Here is a 23,222-nt window from a genome sequence, read left to right as displayed (position 1 = left end):
CTCAGGGTGCAGCAACTAGCAAATGACAAATCAGAAGCAACTAGCAAATGACAAATCAGAAGCCTTCTAAGTCTTATACTTGTACTCTTTACTTTATTGCTAATACTGAGGCTATCAGTGAGTTTAGAGTTGCGTGAGACCACAGATGAGTGCTTTCCATGTTCACAGGAGTCAAGTATGCCTGCTAATATATTCTTTTGAGTTATATAACCAGAGTACAGAAATATATATATATATTTTTACACTTACAGCACCTTGTTTTCCTAGGTTGTCTCCCATCCAAATACTAACCAGGCCCGACCCTGCTTAGCTTCCGAGATCAGATGGGATCAGGCTTATTCACGATGGCATGGCTGTAGACCAGAAATAATTTTTTAAGTCTCTACAGAAAAATGCTAGTACTTTAGGTCATATGAGTCCTGAGTAAATCTTAGCTTTACAATATTAGGTAACTAAAATAGAATGTGCCATCTTTGAAATTTAATAGCTAATTATATAGATAATGCATACTAACAGTAGACCAGGTTCACTAATTTTTCCTTCAATTAATCTATTTTTATGTTTAATCCATCTATTGAGTTTGTAATATTAATTACAGTTCATTTTTATGATTATTAATCATATTTCATTTCTAGAATTGCTATCTAATTTTTTCAAAGCTTCCTAATTTCACTAACTTCTTATTGCTTCATTATGTTTTCAAATACAGATTTATGTATATAAATACATAATGTATTATGTTTTTCATTAAACTAAAGATGTTTATATTTTATTCTATAGCTGATAAGTCAACTACCTTCATGATTCAATGGACTGATTTTACAGTTGTTTTTTTTGTTGTTGATTCTCACTTCAGTGGCTTTTTGCCCAAGGTAATCTTATTATTGTTTTGGTTAATGTTCTTCAGATTTATATTAACGGGAATTTTTAGATGTGTAAATTTAAACTATCTAACTCAGAAAGATTTCTGACTGCTTCTGCTAGGTGCTTGGAGAGTACATTCCCATTTACCCTGGAGAGAGAACTCCTAAGCAATCACTTGCTACACCTATATATTTGTGTTTTCTTTCTTCTTATAATTTTTATAGGTTTATTTTTCTTTTATTTTTAATAAAAATATATTTAAGGTATACAACCTGATGATTTGATATACACATACACAGTGAAATGATTACTACAGACAAGTGAATTAACATACCATATTCTCACACACTTTTGTGTGTATGATGAGAACACATGGAATTTACTCTCTCAGCAAATTTTCAGTATGCAATACAGTGTTACTAATTATAGTCATCATGTTGTACATTAGACCTCTAGACTTGCTCGCCCTTAAATGTGTGTTTTATTGACATTTCTGACTTCTGGGGCATTCTCTACCTTTGTTGCTAGGGCAGGATGAAGAGGCAGAGTATAGAAGATTTTTAGAACAGTGAAACCATTCTGTATGATACTATAATGTCATCATACATTTTTTTTCAAACCCATGAGAATAAGTAGATATCACCAGTATACCCTAATGTCAACTATGAGCTTTGAGTGATGACATGTCAATGTAAGTCATGGATTGTAACACACCATTATGGTAAAGGATGTTTATAGCAAGTGAGACTGTGCATGTATGACATAGATAGGGACTCTGTATTTTCTGCTCAATTTTGCTATGAACCTAATCTATTTAAAAAAATAAAGTCTATTTCAAATATATATATTTTTAACTTCAGTACTTTAGGTGCTCTCTGCATGAATATTTAGTTCACCACATTGCTGGAAATAGAAATCTCTTTAACAATTACTGTGGAAGCTCAACATCCCAAAGCCAACAGGTGATAAATTTTAGTGAGAGTATATGTCTGATATGACTGGTGGGATATTTAGAGGTAGAGATTCTAGCAGGAGTAACAGCTGCAGTTTTCTTCTGAAGACGTATATGCTCAGCAGTGGTCCACACACTTCTGTACATTATTTCACAAGGACTCTGAGAGGTGCATGATAATATTGCCATTTTAAAGATAATAATGCTACAGCCCTGAGAGATTACATATAATATCGCATAGTAAGTGGTAGGGCTCAGAATTTAAAATTAGTCTGAAACTCCTACCAGAATATTTCTTAACTATATTATTATAATTTTTATCTTCCTACCAGAAAAAGAAAGTCCAGGTTCCAATTTATCTACCTTCACATGTAGAATTTGAGAGCTAAGAATTACTTTTAGATTTTTCTAGCAAAAATTAATTTTTGAAATAGTCATTATGTATATATTTTTCTACTGTTCATGGTATCTTTCTGAGGCTGGATAGTATTAGGAGAACATACTTTTATGATTCTTAATAACTGATATCATATAATTTTATTCTTTAGCTTTTCAAGATTTCTCTTAATTCTTTTAACACTCTGTACTGTATCTTTACTCATCTTTTATTTTTCTTGACTTATATTGTCTCTTTTTCTCTTCTATATTTTCCTCAGTACTCACATTATGGCAAGAATACAGACATCTCTGACAACAGTGAAAGAAGTTTAGGTACAATTTATAAAAAAGTATTCTTGGAAGGGTGATTTCATTCACAGAGTAATGTCAGGGCTGTCAGGAGAGTGCTGATATTCAGTGTGTCCCCTCACTATTGAATCTAGCTATTTGCTTTTTCTTAGCTTCATTGTAAACCTCAAGCTAGCTTTCTTGGACATACGCTACATCACTTTCAGGAAGCATGTTCTGGCCGAGGGAATTCTTTTGAATTAATTGTCTATCTTTTACTGGGATTTTGCTTATTTAATTTTTATTTTTTTTTTTAAATTTAAATATAGTTGGTATATAATCTTATATTGATTATATTAGTTTCAGGTGTACAATATAGTGATTTAACATTTTTATGCCTTGCTATGTGATCTGTTACCATGCATATTGATCACAATATGGATTATATTCCCCTTCCTCTTTTCACACATCCCCAACTCCCACCCTTCTTGTAACAATGCCTTTGGTTTCTGTTCGTATGAATCTGTTTTGTTTAGTTTTTAGATTCTCCATATACATGAAACAACATGATATTTGTCTTTCTCTACCTGACTTATTTCACTTAACATAATACTCTCTAGATCTGTCCATGTTATCAAAAATGGCAAGAATTCATTCTTTTTTATTGCTATATAATATTCCATTGGCGATCTCTCTCTCTCTCTCTCTCTTCTCTCATCAATCTATTATCTATCATCTATCTATTGCTTCTTCTTTATCCATTCATATAGTGATGAACACCTAGATTGCTTCCATATCTTTGCTATTATAAATAATGCTGCAGTGAACATAGGGGTGCGTATATCTCTTCTAATTGGTGTTTTCGTAATTTGATCTTTCAGTCTCACAAATTTTGTGCCTGTTCTTGCTCAGACTAGAAATTCTCTGCCTTGTTCTGTCTCTAATAAGGCATCAGTTCAGAATAAGGTTTGCAAAACTGAAGAGGTGAACTTGATGGGTCTTACTTTTTCATCTATAAAATTTGGGGATCACAACAATTCTTTTGCCTTACTCTCAGAGTTGAATTATATTAAAAGACTGATGTGTTGACCATTCAAAGTTAAATTTCCTCCTGTCACCAAATATTTGACCCTCTTTACCTCTATCTACCTTTGGGTGGTAAACACACAATGAGATATACATAGGATGTATTATTGGATCATACACTTGAAATCTATTTGATTTTATTTACCAATGTTACCACAATAATTTTTATTTAAAAAGACTGGTGTGAAATAGAAGTGTTAAAGCTTTAGGACATGGTACTGACGAATCAGAAAGGACATTGGCTTTAAACTAGTGCAGAGTTCTGGAGGGCCCCTATGGCACAGGACATTAATCTTTTAGTTTCCGAATATCATAGACTTGGGAGGGGATTTCTACAGGAAATAGCTGATAAGAACTGATTCTAGCTATACTTAAATATGCCAGTCCTATATCAGTTCTATTTAAATGCTCTCCAAATTTTAGATCACTATATTATTTTATAGTATCTATGATGATTGATCTTGATCTTGCTGGAAAATGACAGTTGAAGGTTTTCATATAATGTATCAACTATCACCTGGTTGACAGCAACTTCTAAGATTCCATCAATTATAAGATACATTCTGAGATCAGAGAAGATAAAATGAATATCTTGAAATCAATGAAATGCTAAATAAGTTATCAATATTTTTAGTAGCACACTGTATTCTATAATATGAAATATAATATTCCATTAACAGTCAATCTTAGATCATTAAATTAGCCTACCCCAAACATGATTTATTTAGTATGATTTTAGATTGTTACTCTAATATAATTTTGATACATTTTATATGAATTGCTTACATTTTTATTGAGCGACTACTATTGTCAAAAATTATTCTAAGAGCTGAGGATATCTAGCAGTGAACCAAAAGAGTCCTGAACTTCAGCAGCATACAAAATAAAGGCATTTCAGCAATAGCTACTAAACATATACGTCTGCACGTGATAAGCACCAAGGAAAAGTAAGTAGAAAGTCCTAGGTTCAATGGGAGTATGTAAAAATGAAATTATTCTTTTGCAAAGTCTAATCAGGTATATTGTTTTTATAATGTGCTTTGTGAAGCCCTATAAAGCCTTGCAAATGCATCTCAATAGCTCAAATGGGAAGTAGCCAGCAGATTAGACCGACTTCCTAAACCAGAGCAGATGTACTCTTAGCTGTTTTACATACTATATTAAATTTTGGGTAATATTTCATTTAAAGAAAGAGGTTTTATGTTAAAATATAAAATTTATAAATCATTCATCTGATGGACAAAGCATAATCTCAGCATGAAAATGTTTAAATTAAACTTCCAACTCTACCACCCATTTATAATTTGACTTCAAACAACCAAACCATGTCTAAATATATGACTGACAAACAAATAATTCCAAGTGATTCTAATCCTAGCTTTCAGTTAAACTGTGAAGAAAGCTATGCAAGTTATTCTATGTGGGCTGCTGTGCATGGAACAGCTTTCATCCAATATTACAATTATAAGAATTGTGGAACTATCCTGTATCCATTATGTGTAGGGATATTCATGTTTTTCCCATTTTTGGGAGGTATATACGAAATGATATCATCATCATAATAATGATTGCAATATGTGCTGGGAGTTGTGACATGCCTTTCACATTACATTAATTTTCATTAAATTCTTAAATGGGATACTCTCATTTTTAAGGTGAGAAAATGGACGTTCAAAGAATTAAGAAGTTTGCCCTAGTGGCAACGGTGAAGCTATGATTAAAAGCCAGTAGTTTGCCTTCTCTAAGCCTTATCTTCATTACACTATGTCATGCTACCTCTCTACATCAACTTTCAATATCCTAGACAGGGTTAGATTGGGGAGAGGGGTAGGGTGGAAATAATGTGTTCTTTAAAGTAGGTAAAAGTATACAGGTAAAAAATTATTACATATGTAAACTTTAAAAATGTACTTAACCTGCTTAAAAATAAATGAGCCTTTGTTATAAAAGTAATAAATCGAACTAATAAAACTTATAAGATTTCTCCTTATTTGAAAAAAGAAGTTTCTGTGTATTTCATCAGTTGTGAAATGCTACTATTAATCAGACAGATGTATATACACACAATAACATAGTTTTCCACCGTGGCAGGGAAGACAGCATGTGTAACTCAGACTAAGGGAGCTGAGAAATCTATGCAGGCAGACCAACCTTCCTGGCTAAGAACCAGGAGTTACGCTTGTTACACAGAACTCTCAAGGGTACCATGCAATCAGAGGTCACAATCGAGGCAACAGAAGCAATGTCACCATATCAGAGAATGGGCCAATTCAGATCTGGTCTCTGACAGTCACTGAGGTCAAGGCTTGCGGCAAATAATTGTATTAAACAGGAATATTCCCTGCACACTTTTAGAATTGTCATCTGAACAAACAAGTCCAGGTCATCTGTAGGTTAAATCTGAGTTCTTTTTTTCTGGTACTTAGAGCTTACTTTCTAGTCTTAATCCCTCAGATTTTTTAACTTACAACTGAAATTTTCTTTTGATCAGGTAAATGTTCAATATTTTTTTTTTTATTTTCTGACCTTAACAACAAACTTTCATTTAAATGCATGCATTTGTCATTTAAATCCATTTTATTATTTGTTCTCAAGTGTAATTTTAAAATTACAATTTAATACAATTTAAAAATTTTATCTTTAATGTATAAAGTGCATTGTATTTAAAATAACAATAGTCTTGAATTCAAATTAAATAATCAGAAATTTTATCAATTAATTACCATTTATGTATCATTGCATGTACCTTATATAAAAGCAATTAAATTCAGAATAGTAATTGTGGGTACAAGATATAAAATTAAAATAAGTAATTAATATGAACAAAAGGTATATCTATAAATAAGTAGCTGAAACATGCATTTAAACCAAATAGTCATAAAATATATATGAAATAGAGTTATATTCAAGTTTATATGAGATACATAATGTACAATATTCACATTTTTCTCAAGGCAATTTGGAATTTATGAATTATTATCACTACTTTTTAAGAAAACTCAGATCACATTTGGAAATCTATTTTTAATGTTAGTCCATGTTTTTCATTTAATGGTAAATGTTTAAAACATCTTTAGTTATGCTACTATTTTAGTGTTTGCTTAATTTAAATAAAATTCATCGAGATTATTTTTACTATAAATTGTATTTCTTTACATATTTTCCACAAATCATGCTTGAGAAATTATAGGGCTCTTTTCTGTTCACATAAATTTGTCCATCATGAAGATAATCAAGTTTAATGCTTGGTTTTATTTTATATTAATTTATATTTTACTCTTAAAAGTTATTATATTTAGTATTAAAGTATACACATACACAATTTCATAACAGTTCTAAATGAAGCACACAATAAACCAAATGATAAAACTGTAAGACTGAAACTGGCAATAGTTCAACATTCAACCGAATAAGAGTGAAACTTTTTCTGTGGCTGTTTAATTAATACATTACCAATAGAAAAGTGTGCTTCTTATGTGTGATATGACACACACATTCTAAATGGGATCTAAGATAATACTTTTTTCCTGCTTAATAAACTCTAAAGCTTTTGGTTGCTTATTTTATAATGATTCTTTATAATGTGTGAGATCAAAACTGAGAATTTATATTGTTTGATAAATTATATGATCCCTGTGAGAAGTGTAAATCTCAGCTTAGTTTAAACAGCTCAGATTAAGTGTCAATTTTAGAGACTTTTCTCAATATTTACTTTTTTAAAATTATATTTTTAAGTGTAGTGCTAATATATTTTTAATTCATAAGTTTATTAATTGTACAAGGAGAAAAAGTATCAAACGTATGTTAAACATTAAAACTGTTATTTTAAGGAAACACTTCTTGACCTCATTAAAATAATTAACGTTTCATGACATTATATTTCACATCCAAATTATGGAAAAGTCAAAAAAATTATCAAAATAAACTACAGTCAATTACATTTTTAGATCAGCAAAATGCACTTGTAAGAGTCTTCCTTCCCTTAATCCAATTGCCAAAGGCATTTTAGCAGCTCAGATAGGTGGTTAGAAACATTCCTGTCATACTTTCTGAAAAGTATAGGTGGTTTTTTAATTGTTACTGTTATTCTTTCATGATTTTAGTTTTCTGTAGCTATAAATACTAATAAAGACAAATTAAACTCACACTCACATATTCACACATATACGTAAACAAGTAATTGGAGTTAATTTTTAAAATCATTATTCTCAAACTATTCTGGTGAGTTATTGAAATAGTATTATTTGTGATTTATTTACTTAGTTATTTATTTTATGATCTGAATTACCTTAGAGGAATAGAAATGAGGAATTTATTGCAAGTTAATCTTTTAGAGACACTTGGTGATTATCCATCCTAATGGGCAATAAAAATCAATGATTTTGGTAGTTTTAAACATGATGGACAAATAAAAGGTAATACATTTTATTTTCATTTTTTTAATATTTAAGATACATGATTCTACTTTATAAGGAAGAATTTTAGTCAAACTGTCACCCACCTCTTTACTTCTATGGCATTTGACTTGTTTCTAAAATTATCTGAGTTTCACACTCTAAGACCTGGGTCACAACCTTATTTAGGGACAGGAAATAGTTATCAGGTCACTGAGTGGTCAAATGAAAAAGGATTTGAAATGCTTCAGCACTTAGGACTCTATTCATTGAAATGATTGACTCCTATGTTGTTGAAAGGTTGAACTTTCTTTACTGGAATAAGTCAGCTTATGCCTGTACAATTATAGCCATTTAAAAAAATCTACAGAGTATAAACAGATTATGAGTATAAGTGAACAGCCTTATACATCTACAAAAAAAAAGTGGTCTTTAGGATATACACAGATATTTTAATTAACAACTTATCTAGCCCAAGGCCAATATAACTTCCTTGGCAGTTGGGTACAATAAAACAGGTAAAAGCAAAGGGAATTTAAACATTATTTCTGTACCTTATTTTTCTTTTTTAGTAGACTCAAAACTTGTCATGCTAATTTAGCAATACATTTTGCTATCATATGGATAATAGCATATGATAATTCCTATATATCAATGATTAACCCAAGCCCATGATAGATTTTTTTCCTGTTTTTATATCCACCTGATATTATTTCAAGTGAATACAGTCTACCTTTGATGATGAAAATAAATGAAATAAGGGGAAGTTAGGGTAAAATGAGTAAATATTTTATTTGAGTCATTTAGCACTAGATCGGTTTCCCTAGAGTCCACGATCATTACTAAAAATCAAAATGATCACTTTGTACAGTCTCCAAGGCATGTAAGTGTCAAGGATTTTATGCAAAGAGAAATGTATGGTTGGAAACAAATATTTAAAAAATGTATGAAAAGTGATAGAAGAGAATTAAACCAAAGTATTGTTTGAACAACTCACTTTCCAATGTTTGCAAGCCTAAGAATAGGATGTTATGAGAACTGCACCGAATAAAGGTATGCCATATTTACATAACTTTTCTATATGATCATTAAAACTGAAGAAATAGATGTTTTATTTCACAAATGTTAAAGGAAGCAATCTTACTGATGGACAGAAAGCTGGAAAATTAGGCACAGATTTTATTTTTAAATTTTATTTTATAATAAGAAACTAGGCCATTAAAACTATGTAACCAAAGCTGGAGTGCGTGCACTGCAAGGCCCCTGCAGTCTTTTACAACTTTTCAGAGGCCTCGGTTGTGAACTGGGTTTGCACTCTGCCAGCAGAGCCGCTCTGACCCATGGAGAGCACTCCTTCAGATCAACACTGCCTCGGGCCTTTCTGCTTTCTCCAAGAAGTCTTACATTTCAGGCATCAAGTTGAATTTCTTCTGGAGATGATTAACCCAAACCCATGACAGATTTTTTCCAAGATATCCAACTCCTTATGTTTATTTTATCCTGGCTCTTTTTTGGATATACTGGACACAAGTAACTTACTCATTTTACATGTTAAAGGGTTGGTGAAGAGCCATTAATTCCCTTAAAAAATGAAAAAAATATTTCAATGTGCCGGGCTCTATTGTGTGAGTTAATATTAACTATATATCTTAAAATTTTAAGAAAGATGTTTCTCCTCTACTGTAGAATTTTTTAAAGCATTTCATCACATTTCAAGATAAGGATCTTATCCTTTTTGGGAAATGCATTCTCGTGGTGTATTAAAAATCACAATGTTAGAAGGATCAGTTACTGTTTCCATAAGCCCAGTTTGTAGGGGGTTTCAACTAACCTAAATCTTGGCACACACAATTTTAGTTAATAGTCAAATAAAAATACATAAAAGGGTCTATTGTCCTTATATACCAATTCTTGTCATCGTTTTTATTTCTACAGAATTTTCTTCTTATCATAGGCAAGACAAGTTGTAGAAAAATTATTCAGGTGTTGCTACGTCCTTCCCAAAATAAAATATTTTAAGCTTGGGGTGACTGGATGACTTTTTTGGAGATGACTTAGTATTTTTTGAACATGAATATTTTTTTCTTCTTTGAAGGAACAGTGCAAAAGGGTAAGATTTTTATAGGTTTATTTGGAGAATTTATTCAATTCTCTTAGGTCCCAAAGTTTCAAATGCAATAGGATTTTTATTATAAACATTTGAGTTATTTTTCAAAATATTTTAAATATTAAAATACTCAAATATATAAATTACTAACACATACCAATAGAAAGCTTATTCATAATAGATTTGAACATTTATTCTTCTAAAATTAGCAGAAATACATCAAAGGAAAAAGATTAAATTTAAGGCACATTTTAAATGTAAAGTCTGGTTTTCAATGCAGTATTTGCTAAGACATTAAAGAAAAATGTATGAATTTCGATTTAATACTGTATGCCAAGAATAAACACTCATTTTATCAGATGGAAGTATGCACATACGTATATGTGCAGATACATAAGAATGGATACGAGCACAACATGAGATTGGAAAGCAACTTCGAGGTATATGCCACCACAAAGGAAATTCCATTTGAACATAAGCATGTCATTTATCAGTGACAATTCTGAGAAACCTGCAACTTTGGGTCTGATGTAAACTTTGAGTTTAGCATTTAGGTGATGATAAATCTTCACTATGGTAAATGGTTTAATTTCTTAAAATTAAGTCTAAATATTACTTATAATAGTAATTCATTTAGCTAACTTGCAAATAGCATTTGAAATAATCTTTTTGATTTAAATATGAAGCTTTTTTGCTTCATACACACTTGAAGGTCATTGGTACAAAGAATCATATATTTTAGAAAATGTCAAGGGATAATTTTATTTCTATATAATATTGATAAACACTGCAAAATTGTTAAAAATTATGAATTCTAGAATCACAAGAATTATAGAAAGTCAATTCACTGCTCCAGCTCATACTAATTCTGGAAGCATTAGTATTTTTTCTATTCTTAAATAAAATTCAAAAATTAATTTTATCTTATAAAACATATCAATATCTAAATCAAAATATTTTATCTCTAAGTGGGGGATAAAAACTAAGTTAATTTTTATAATTAGATTTATTACTGGAATGTTTAAAGATATCAGTTTCTTCTTTAATTCATGCTTCAATGGGCTACCTAGGTTCAAGACCTTATACACAGTGAAGAAAAGAAATGACAGGGGATAGCATATACACTGGGGGTTGTAGGTTAATGCCAGAAGTGTGACTGATTGATTGATTGACATCACTTTTAGAAATCTGGATTAAAGCTGCCCATCAAATTTGTTCAGCTAAAATTTAGAGTAGAATGGATCATTGACCAGAATCTGTATCTTGTCAAGTTATTCAGGTATATGCATTAATCTTCATCTGGAAAAACCCCTTTGAATAAAAAAATGACCGGCAGAGAATAATAATAATTTTCCCAACACACATACACCATATTTTAAAATATATTTCAAAAAGTATCCAGTTACTATAATCAAATCCTAACTTGTACAAATTTCATTGTAAATGGCTACTGTTCCTGATAATGACAACAGCTAAAATGTATTGAGCTTACTATGCATTAGGTACTATTCCCAGCATTTTACATGTACTGATTCATTTACTCATCTGTGCAACCTATACATTATTTTAATGTAACCTATATATTATTAATCTATACATTATTTTATCCCATTATACCAATTTTATAAATGCAAGAACAGATGCAAAAAGGCTAAGTGTATAATTTAAGTCATAGCTCTAGTAAAGGCAGAGTTGGGATTTAAACCTAGGTAGTCTGACTCTATAGCTCACTCTCTTAACCGTTAGGTTGAGAATCTTTTTTTTTTTTTTTTAATTTAAAATAATGATCTTGAAAAGTCTTGCAGAAGGTAGTGAAGCTTTAGGAAAATACATGGGATCTCACAGTTCTATTAAACTACTATAAAATCTCAGCGGGAAATAGAAATAATTTAACTTTCTGAGAAACATAAAAACATATATTAACTTTAATATATTACTCATCTCTACCAAAAAACGTTTTAAAAACTATGAACCTTAAAATGAAGGTACGCTGTTTATAATGATGAAGTTTTTCAAGATCCAAAACCTCACAGCTGGTTGAGCTTAAGTAGGAAATGATTAAATGAATTCCCAAGTTTGCTAAATAGATCTAAAGGGTAGTTGAGACAGTGGGACCTAAAGCTTGAATGTGAACATTGAATGAGTTGTAAGTTTAAGTTGGGAATAGGCCAATATCTGACTTTGAGTAATAGCAATTGGCAGAAGGAGTGTTTCTGAGAATCCAAAGATATATATATATTTTTTAAAAAAGGTCAGAACTGTTTATTAATTCAACAAATACTTATTGAGTGCCTAGTATGGATGAATCTAATACTGTTGGTAGGTTCTGGGGATGGGAGGAAACAGAAATATAACTAAGATTTGATCCCTGACCTTGGAAAGATTTATAGCCAAGGGAAGACAAAAACATTCAGTCATAGGACAGTATTAAAGAGACATGGACAAAGGCCAGTGGGAGGCTTGGTAGTATTAGGAATGACTTACAGATGAAATCACATTTATCTGAGTCATAAAGGATAAGTAGAAGTTGAAATTGAAAAGGCGAAGAAAAGCACTAGAGATAAAGGAAATAGCATAAAAGTATAAAGGGAAGGACATTTGCAGGGAAAGAACAAGCAGGCCATTATAGTTGGAATATATTGAAGTAGTTCAATATGGTTAGGGAATACTTTGGGGGTGGGGAGAAATGGTACAAGGTGGTGCTAGAAAATGTAGGTTGGGAACAGTGAGTAAAGGGCATTGTAAGTCTTTGTTATTTGTACTCGAGGAAACAGAAAGACATTGCAAAATTTTAAACAGGGGTGTTCTGTATGCAGAATTACAGTATAGAAAGACATTGCAGTACAGGTATAGATGATAATCTTTACAAGATTAGAGGTGTGTGGGTATTAGAAAAGAGGCTATTGAAATATTTCATGGTAAGTTATATTGCAGGCAGTGTCTCATGTGGGAATAGTGCTTATATTTAGCAAATGAGAAAAGAGAATTAAGAATGATTCTGATTTTTCTAGGTTAAGTGAGTGAATGGCTAATAATACTATTAACAGAAACAGAAAATCAAAGATCTGGGCAGAGTAGAATAATGTAAGGCACTTCATATTAAACATGTGGAGTTTGAAGTGCCTAGAAAAAAATCTAAGGGAGAAGGATGGAAATAGAGATGGAGTTGTCATTGCTTGTAAACATAAGTTTTATGAGAGAATTAGGTGTTATGTCTTGATCTTCTTATCATGCCATGGGAATAGGTCCATTTTGGACTTCTAAGATGTTTTCTTTTACGTTGTCTCCTCAACTGGACTCAAGGATAGTTTCTTAAAGACAGAGACTATGTCTTATTCATCTTTGTATCTGTAGATATAGTATAAGGTATGACAAAGTAAACATGTACTGTATGAGTAAATAAATATGTGGACTGAATACAGAATAAGGTCAGAGATAAAATTCTACAGAATACTGATATTTAAGTAACAGGAATAGGCAGAGAAGACAACCAAAAAGGAATAGCCAGATAAACAGGAGAATCAGAAGACAGTAAAAATAAATATGTAAAAGGAGAAGATAAATTCTAGGGAGAGAAATTTCTGAAGAAAAGGCAAGTAGAAGGAGGGCAGAAAAGAGATTCTTTAGTAATCGAGAGGTTAACACTGTAACGAATGTAATTTTAGTATAATGATGGGATGTGACCAGTGTATACTGTATACCTTTACAGAAGAATTGTACATGAGATTATAAATTTCAGTTTATTAGTTTGTCTCTCATTAGGCTGAAGGTGTGAAGTAGGAACTGTTTTCTTAGTTGTGCCTCTAGTCTCAAATACAATGAAGGAAAATAGAAGCTCAAAAATGCTTTTTGAAGGAATTAAAAATGTATAAGGAACAGAAGGTATGGAATAGAGACATTGATTAGACCGCCTAAGGAGTTGATAAAGAAAAAAAGAGAGAGAGATGGGGCAGTAGCTTGAAAAGGAGATAGAATCACAATTTCAATGGCAGAGATGCAGCTTAGCCAAATGTTGATTTTAAGAAGTTAGTGGATTATAGCAGAGACACATTTAAGAAACAAAAGACAGGGGATAACTAAACATGCAAAATATCACAGGATCAAGCAGAATAATATCCAAAGCAAAGATAAAATTTTTAACTTTGGAAAAGAGGTGGGACACCATTTACTAAGAGTGAAAGCTATAGTGAATTTGGAATGTTAATAGAAACAAAAATAATGATTGCTGCCATATAACGAGCACTATACTAAGCAACAATTTCACTCCTCACAACTACTCTATGGAATAGGCATTATTCTTCTCATATAATAGATGAGAAGTAAGTTAAACATTCCCAATTTATACTCTTAAAGATAACCACATTCAGCCTTATTAGTCGTTTTTAGTCATTTCTTCTACTATTGGCATATATCTTGATGTCTTTATTTCTGGAATTTTTAAATATTATCTTTTGATGTCACAATATGAAAGATAAAGATTTGGCCCTTTTTATTTTTTTAAATTAAAAAAATTATTAAGTTTATTGGAGTAAAATTGGTTAATATGATTATATAATTCTCAGGTGTACATTATAATTTGACATCTATATATTCTATTGTGTGTTTACCACCCAAAGTCCAGTTTCCTTCCAGTTATCATATATTTGATCACCTTTACCCACTTCACCCTCCCCCTATCTCCCTATATTTGACTCCCTTTACTCCATCTACCTCCCCGCTCCTCCACCACCCCACTAGTAACCACTAGTCTATAGTCCTCTGGTAACCACTAGTCTATAGTCCATGTCCATGAGTCTCTGTTTGTTTGACCTGCTCATTTGTTACTTTTAGGTTTATATCCCACATATAAGTGATAAGATTTGGCCCTTTTATAATACCTCTACCATACATGCATATGCCTCTTACCATTTCCTAAACAATTCATAATTTTTGGTTAGATCATGAATCAGTGTTTACCTACTTATGACTATGAAAGTATCACTTACAATTGAGCCCCATAGGGTACTGGAAGGGAAGGGTTAATAACTTTTTCTATGGTTTTCCTCTGGCTGCGGTAGGTATGAAGATTTGATCCTCAGGTTAAGAAATTGCTAGAATTTAACCTATCCTGAATCCAAGATGAATGAGAATGCAGCTGTACCAGACTAAGCACTTTTACCTAATTGTTGAGATTGTTTATTGAGCAATAAGTAACCAAAATTAATGAAATGCAACTGAACAAGAGAATAGGAGCTAGTTATATACTTCTAAGTGGACTGGGTTACTAGCTGGTCATGTACCTGAGGAGACTATATGACTAAGTGATTACAAAAGCTGCTGGGATAGCCAGAGATAGCTTCTTTGAACTGAGATTGTCCCCACATTCACATCCTCATCTCTCATGCCTATGCATTTCCTAAATACAGAATGACTAGAATACCAGATGCTGTGTCCAGGAACACACAGCTGCTAACAGAAAAAAGTGCCACAGAAGTTACAGATTACATTTCCTTTTTTGATAACTTGTTTTCTCACATTTTGTTATCTCACTTTTTACATTTAATTAGTTTTCTATGTACTGTCATTAGTCTCCAAATTCTCTGTTAGCAGGGCACATCTACCATACATTCATATGCATTAGTATTCTATACACATATCTATAGGTCACTCCAAAACTCTCTTCCTAGAGTATAACTCCTATCAGTTATGTTCCAGCACATCAGACAATCAGAAAATTTTTTTTCTCAGAAAGATTGTTTATGATGTTTTCTGTCATCACGGAGTGTCAATTCTCTAAGCCCGTGTGAACTGTCATCCTGGGATCCCCCTTCACCATCATTGTAAAGATTCCTTTGTCTCTTTTCCTTGCTAGATCTCATGTATTCCTTTTGCACAGCTGACTTTTTCACTTTTGTAGAGTGGTTCCTCCATTAGCTTCCTGAGTAAGGTTGTAATAGAGATAAATTAAGATGGTATATTTTCATGTTTTTAAATTTTATTAATAGTTTGCCTATTTATAAAATTGTGGGTTGAAATAACTTTTCTTAAAAATGTTGAGTATACTGTTCTATTATCTTCTAGGTTCTAAGATTAATGTTGGAAAATTCACTGTCTTTTAGATAACTGATTCGTTGCAAGTGATCCGTTTTTCTTTTTGGAGCACTTTTAGGCTTTTTCTATTGTTCCGGGTTTTGACATTTTTCTAAGATGTGCCTGCCACAAAGATGGGTAAATTTTTACTAATTTTCCTAACATTTAAAAGGCTCTCTTGATCTGGAAACTGGTATTCCTTAACTTGGGGGAATTTTTTGGAATGTTTCTTTGATAATTTCCTTCAATCTGTTTGTTGTTGTGTTCTCTCTTTCTGGATCTTTAATTATTTATCAAGGGTTAAACCTCCTGCTCTAAGTCTTTCCTCTTGGTTTTCTTTCATGTTTTCCATGGCTCTGTATTTTTTCTCTAGTTTCTGGGAAATTTCTTTACTATTATTTCTAACTTTCTCTTCTGCCAAGTTCTCATTTCTGTTATCATGTTTATATTTTCAAAGAGATATTTTTCGGATCTCTGAACTTTCTCTTATTTCATAGATGTGATCTTTACATATGTCTTTGAGAATGTTCATGGTATTTTCGAAGTTTTTTTTTTACCTGATATGGTCTGTTTCTTTCAAGTTGATTCTTATTTTGTTACTTTTCCCCCTTATTTTTCACATTATAGATTTCCTTTAGGTATTTAAGAATCCGCATTTGTGTGCTTACATTTTAGAGTTGTGGTCTATAAAGTTGATAGGAAACTACACAAGTGGGTGAGGCCTATTATCTTTGAGCCTCACCTTAAAGTGACCTACCCGAGTCTTATATTGAAAATACCTGATGAAAATACCTGATGTCTTAAACTGATAAGAATCTCCAGAAAGACTTTTCCAATCTCTTTCTTGATGTTTAAAGACATGGTGCTATGGACTGAATATCTGTGTCTCTCTAAAATTCCTAAATTGAAACTCTAACTCCCAATGTGATGATATTTGAAGATGGGCTTTTTGGGAAGTAATTATGGTTAGATTAGGTCATTAGGTTGGGGTCCTCATGATGAGAGTAGAGGCCCTATAGGAAGAGAAAGGTAGATATCTCTTTCCCCGTGAATACGCTGTGTACACACATGGCCTTCTCTAGGTATATTCACGGAGAAAGAGATATCTACAAAGAGAGCTGTCACCAGAAACTTAATCAGCTGGCAAATTGATCATGGACTCTCCAGCCTCCAGAAGTGTGAAAAATAAAGTTATATTTTTTTAAGCCATCCAGCCTATGGCATTTTGTTATGGCCACTCAGGTTGACTAAATAAACATGATTATCAGCATTCAGAGAGCCAAGCAGGAGAAGAGCTTGGGACTTTAAGATTTATTGTGTGTATCTATACTTACTCTTAGTTTTAGCAAGGTGCCAAGATTTTCAAATAAGTCTGGTGGTTTTTGAGTTCAGAGACTCTGTTTTAGTCTATCTAAAGAATTAAATTCAAGAATCTTTTTCTTTCTTTCTTCTTTCTTTCTTTCTTTTCTTTCTTTTTTCTTTCTTTCTTTCTTTCTTTCTTTCTTTCTTTCTTTCTTTCTTTCTTTCTTTCTTTCTCTCTTTCTTTCCTTCCTTCCTTCCTTCCTTCCTTCCTTCCTTCCTTCCTTCCTTCCTTCCTTCCTTTTCTTTCCTTCTTTCCTTCCTTCTACTTATTTTTATTATGGTGACATTGGTTAATGAAATCCAGTAAGTTTCAGATGTACAATTCAACAGTAAGGAAAAAATTTTCAAAGGTAGCCCAGACTTACTTATTTTGATATCCAATTCACTATCAATTCCTGAAACTTTGAGTTTGAAATAGTTCTCATATTTCACTGCTGGTTTAAGCTTTTGCTTCATCATTACTACTCATATTTTAATTTTCTAGACTAAAAAAATTCTATTGTAGCCGTCCCTTTCTGATCTTCCCATTTGTTAGAATGTGTCAACAATATCTCCACTGAAGTTTTGGTGAGAGTTTTCATATCCATCATCTTTATTTGGAAGCCCTTAGGTTATCATTTTGCTTTCAAGATATAAGATCGGTGTTCCCAATTATAACTGAGAAAACCAAGACACGGATCATACAGTGAGTGCCTGTACAAGATTCAAACCTAAAGTCTTCTCAGTCCAAATCTATTGTTACTTCTTTATATCATTTGGCCTTCTTTAGATAGAAGACTGGATAGATAGTTCGTGATGATGACCTTCATATAAAGTTTTGTAATAATTCTCTGACACCTTGATAGGATTATTGTGTGTCCCAGAAGTATAGAAAGTGTCCCTGGTATCCAGTATGCAGGACTCTAATACACGTGGGTAGAGAGGTTTCTGTCAGGGGCAAGGACAACATAGATAAAGAAAGGGTGCTATGGATTTCTCCTGGAACCACTAATCTTCCCCAGTTTCTCTGTGTCCTCCCCATTTTCTTTGTGGCTGTACAGAGAAGCAGCAGGTAGGGAGCTGGGTGGCAGGAGTGCCTTGTTTTCGTTTTTGAAAGAGAAAGTTTTCCTGGACACCTTCATGGAGGAACTTATTTTCTCTTAGCACTTTGAATGTTCTCATAGTTCAAAGGCTGGGAGTCTGAGATCAAGGTGCTTGTTAACAAGTTTAGTCTCTTCTGAGGCCTTTCTCCTTGGTCACTTTCTTCTTGTATCCACACTTGGCTCTTTTTCCTCTGTGAACATGTTTTCCTGGTGTCTCTTTCTCTTCTTATAAAAATACCAGTCCTAGTGGATCAGGGACCCACTCACCTGAACTCATTTAACCTTAATTACCTCCTTAAAAGCCTTATCTTCAAACACAGTCACATTAAGGCTTATGGCTTCCACCTATCAATTTTGTTGTTGGGGGTGGGGTACTATCAATAACAATTGTCTTTTGTATTTCATGGTTTCCATTAAGCAGTCACTTTATTATTATTTGCTCCTTTGATGATAATATTCTTCTTTTTTCACTCTGGCTCTTATTAAAATGTTTCTCTTGTGTTTGGTTTTTAGCAATTTTACTCTGATGTGTTATGGTATTGGTTTTATTTGTATGTATTTACTTTGTAGTTCATGGAGTTTCTGAATCCATAACTTGAGGTTTTTCTTCATTTTTGGTAAATTCTCAATCATTAACTCTTCAAATATTATTTCAACTCTTTCTTCATTCTTTCTTGGTCTGTAATTACATGCATGCTAGATATTTTTCTGTATCTCTTCTTTTCTATATTTTCTATTCTCTTTTATTTCAGCTTCAATTTTGATATTTCTTTCAGAGCTTTTTCCAGACTAGTAATTTTCTCTTCAGTTCTGTAGTTAAATCCACTGACTTCTTAATTTCAGTCATTGTGCTTCGAAGTTATACATTTTCCATTTGAATATGTGTATAGGTCTAATATTTTGTTGAAATTCTCTATTTCTTCTTCTATATGCCCCAAATTATTACATACATTTTCTTTAAACTCTCAATTATCTGAAATTTGTTGGCTCTATTTCTATTGTCTATTATATTTTGTGGTGTTCAATAATGTTGTCTCATCTTCTTCTATGCTTATTTATTATTTTATTGTTTGTCAACTATGGCATAGGAAGAATTATAGAGATAACGTGAAGCTTGTTATGTTTTTGGAGATGGTTTATGTTTATTCTCGGCAAGAGATTTCTAAGAAGTCTATTTTCAGTTCACCTAAACTGGTGACATTATCAAAAGCTTTACTCAGCTTCTCAGCTCTCTGGATTTCCTTCTTGACTCATAATTCTTTACTTACTTAGTTCTTCAATGAATTAAAGTAGATTTTAGAAAATAAAATTTCTAACTTTTGTAGTTGTCCTCTGTAGGAGAGTGGTCTGAATTACACAGTCCTCTACAATGAGAAGAAAAAGTCTCTTTTTATTTTTTTTAATGAGAAATAAGCTAATAAAATCTCACAGGCTACATGTCATGGTTCATTGTTAAAAACTCAGCTCTGTAAAAATTTTTTTGTTTTTAACTTAACCATATAGATATATACATATACACACATATATGAAACATATATAAAGTGTACGTATATATAAAGTATATAGCTATGTCAATTATATATTATATATTTATATATAAAATATGAAAATCATACGTACATAGTTATATATGATATATATGCATATATAAATATATACTTTGGAGTAGAATATGTACATACTACTATGGCTGAATTTGAGGGAAAATTAGAAAATTTAAATTATAACTGATGTGGATAAAGAAGAGTTTAATAGCCTACTCTCAACCCTAGATTGTTATTCCCTGAATTCCCCTTATTGAGAGATAATTTTTAAAAAATTATAGTTTGTTTTATGCTTCACTGGACTAAATTCCCTAACAATACATTTTTTACTGTAGAAACTTTAAATGACTCCAAACTTCATATTACCAAATGGTATGATAGTGTCTAAATATATTTAGAAATTTTTAATTATATGCATGTCACATACACTTATTTTCTTCCCCATTCAAATATCTATTGAGTACCAACTATGTACCTGTCTGTACTCCAGGTGTTGAGAATACAAGAATGAATAAGATTACAATGTTTCTTCTTTCAAAAGTCTATTGGTGAAAACACAACTTATAAGTAACAGTTTAAATTAATATATAAGACAATAGCAGATAAATGTCACGAATGTAGCAGGTGTCACGACAGAGAGTGGCTGGGTAAAGAGGAAAGGGCTCTTTTAGGATTTATTGTAAGAGAAAGCCTTCTCATGGGACTAGAAATGCACAGTAAGCAATGAGAAGAGCCATTTGTGTCAAGTGTAGAGGGCTGAGTTTCTAGGCAGAAAGATGCAGCATGAAAGCCCTGAAGTAAGAAAATGCTTGCGATATCTGAGGAAGTTGAAAAAAAAATTGCCTTCATATGCCCTATGGTATTTCATATGCCAGGAAGGCCAAGATATAGAGTATAGCTTTTGCTCTAAGTGCAATAGGAGGCCATACAAAGATTTTAGATATAGTTATATAAAAGGTTAACATTAAATTAAAAAAAGAAATTAAAATATAGCTCCTGATCTTCAATGATCTCTAAATTGGACCTCCAACTTATTTTTCAATTTTACTTATTTTTGCTACTGATGCTTTCCTTGGATTCATTTCTATTAGCCATGTTGAGACATGCAAAAAAAAAAAAAATGATGCAGATTCAGGCAGAAACATGGCAGAATGAGAGATATCCCCAGATCTCTCCCTTTGAAACAACAATAAGCTAAACATCTAAAACTCAACAAAAAACACCCAAACAGCACACCAGCACATCTGAGAGTGAGATCTGTGCATAAGAGCTACCACAGGTCAGAACCCAGGGTGTCAAGTGGTGGACTGGGAGAAACAAAGAAGCTGCCTCTTGCAGCCACTGGAGCTCCCTGCAGGAGGATGGGGAGGGGAGAAGGTACGGGAACCTCCCTGAACAGCTCTGCTGGGGACTGCTGTGAGCCCCCACACTGGACATAAGGGCTCAGTCATCAGGACAGAAGACAGAGAAGCGAGATAGGACCACAGAGAAATAACAGTTGATTTTTACTGGCCCCAGCTGCAAAACCGAAGTTAAGCCGCAGCCCTCAACTCCCAACCCAGAGGGCCCCTCCCCCCATACCCTTCGAGACCTATCATTGTGGAGCCCCAGGGGAATCTGAGCAAATGCTGCCAAGACTGTCGCTGACACTGACAGGGACTGAAACTGAGGGTAGCAAGCAAGATTAAATATTTACAAGAAAATTTTTCAGAAAGGTATTTTAAAGCTTTATATAAAGCAGGGATCCAAGAGGCTTAGATGTCACCTACTGGAAACCAAAAGAAAAGTGCCTTCTTTGCAACAGGCTATAGAGAGACCTTTATATTATAGACCTTCTTTTTGGAAAAACAGCAGAATATACTTCCATTAATGCCCAGGTGGAGAAATAGTCCATTAAACACAATGAACAACCAAGGTGACAAGGCATCTCAGAAAGAAAGAGAAAAATCTCCAGAAAAGAAGCTTACAGACATAGAAATATGAAACTTAAATGACAGAGATTTCAGGATGGTACTTCTGAAAAAACTCAGTGAGTTCCAAAAGAAGTCATATCAACTTCATAAATTGAAAAAACACCTAGATGAGAAGAGAAAGGAGATAGAAACCCTCAAAAAGAACAGAATAGATCTTCTGGAAATAAAAAACACACTGTAAGAGTTGAAAAATAAAATAGCAAGCTTGGGAAATAGAGTCAACCAAATAGAAGAAAGGATCAGTGATATCGAAGACAGATTTAAAAATAAATCAGAAAGAAGAGAAGAGCCGAAGAATGAAAAATAATGAAAGAGAAATTCAAGAACTAGTTGATAACATCAGGAGAGGAAACATAATAATAATGGGCATTATCAAAGGTGAAGAAAAGGAGCAGGGACTAGAAAGCATTTTCAGACAAATAGTGGATGAAAATTTCCCAAATCTAAGGAATGAGCTGGAGCTTGGAATACAAAAAGTCAACAGAACACCCAATTATCTCAACTCAAAAAGGCCTTCACCAAGAAACATTATATTAAAGTTATCAAAAATTAGTGACAAAGATAGAATTCTCAAGGCAGCCAGGGAGAAAAACAATGGTAACTTATAAAGGTAAACACATTAGATTATCCTCAGACTTCTCAGCACAAACCTTACAAGCCAGAAAGGAATGGGATCAAATATTTTTAAACCATTAAGTGAAAAAAACTACAAGCTAATAATAATGTATCCAGCTAAGCTCTCCTTTAGTTATGAAGGAGAAATAAAGACCTTTTCAGATATACAAAAATTGAGGGAATTCTCTACTATGAGGCCTGAATTACAGGAGATACTGAAAAGGGTCAGCTCACCTAAAACAAAATGACAAAAAAATTACATAATTAGGAGTAATGTGATTAGCAGGCTGATAAAAGAAGAGGAGTGCAATCCTTACTAGGAACAGGGCATTATAAGCTTAAAATAAGAGATTTGCAATAGTAAGATAGTAATGAACATTCAGCATACATAGGGACAAATTGAGACAACAACAATTGAAAACGGGAGGATTCAAATATCCAAATTCGGAAAGGGGATTGGAGATAAGGCACGTGCAGAAGAAAATGGACGACTGTATATATATAACAA

General features: G+C 32.6%; 1 protein-coding gene and 1 pseudogene across 1 annotated transcript in view; both read right to left on the bottom strand.

The window, feature by feature from the left end:
* Window positions 1–23,222, bottom strand: part of LRRIQ1 (leucine rich repeats and IQ motif containing 1) — a 179,506-nt gene that overhangs the window by 32,018 nt on the left and 124,266 nt on the right. The window lies entirely within an intron of this gene.
* Window positions 243–361, bottom strand: LOC112472469 (annotated as a pseudogene).

Source organism: Pteropus alecto, unplaced genomic scaffold (assembly GCF_000325575.1).
Source record: "Pteropus alecto unplaced genomic scaffold, ASM32557v1 scaffold76, whole genome shotgun sequence".
In the NCBI taxonomy this organism is placed as follows: Eukaryota; Metazoa; Chordata; class Mammalia; order Chiroptera; family Pteropodidae; genus Pteropus; species Pteropus alecto.
Note: the sequence above shows the minus strand (reverse complement) of the source record. Positions and strands in the feature narration are given on the sequence as shown.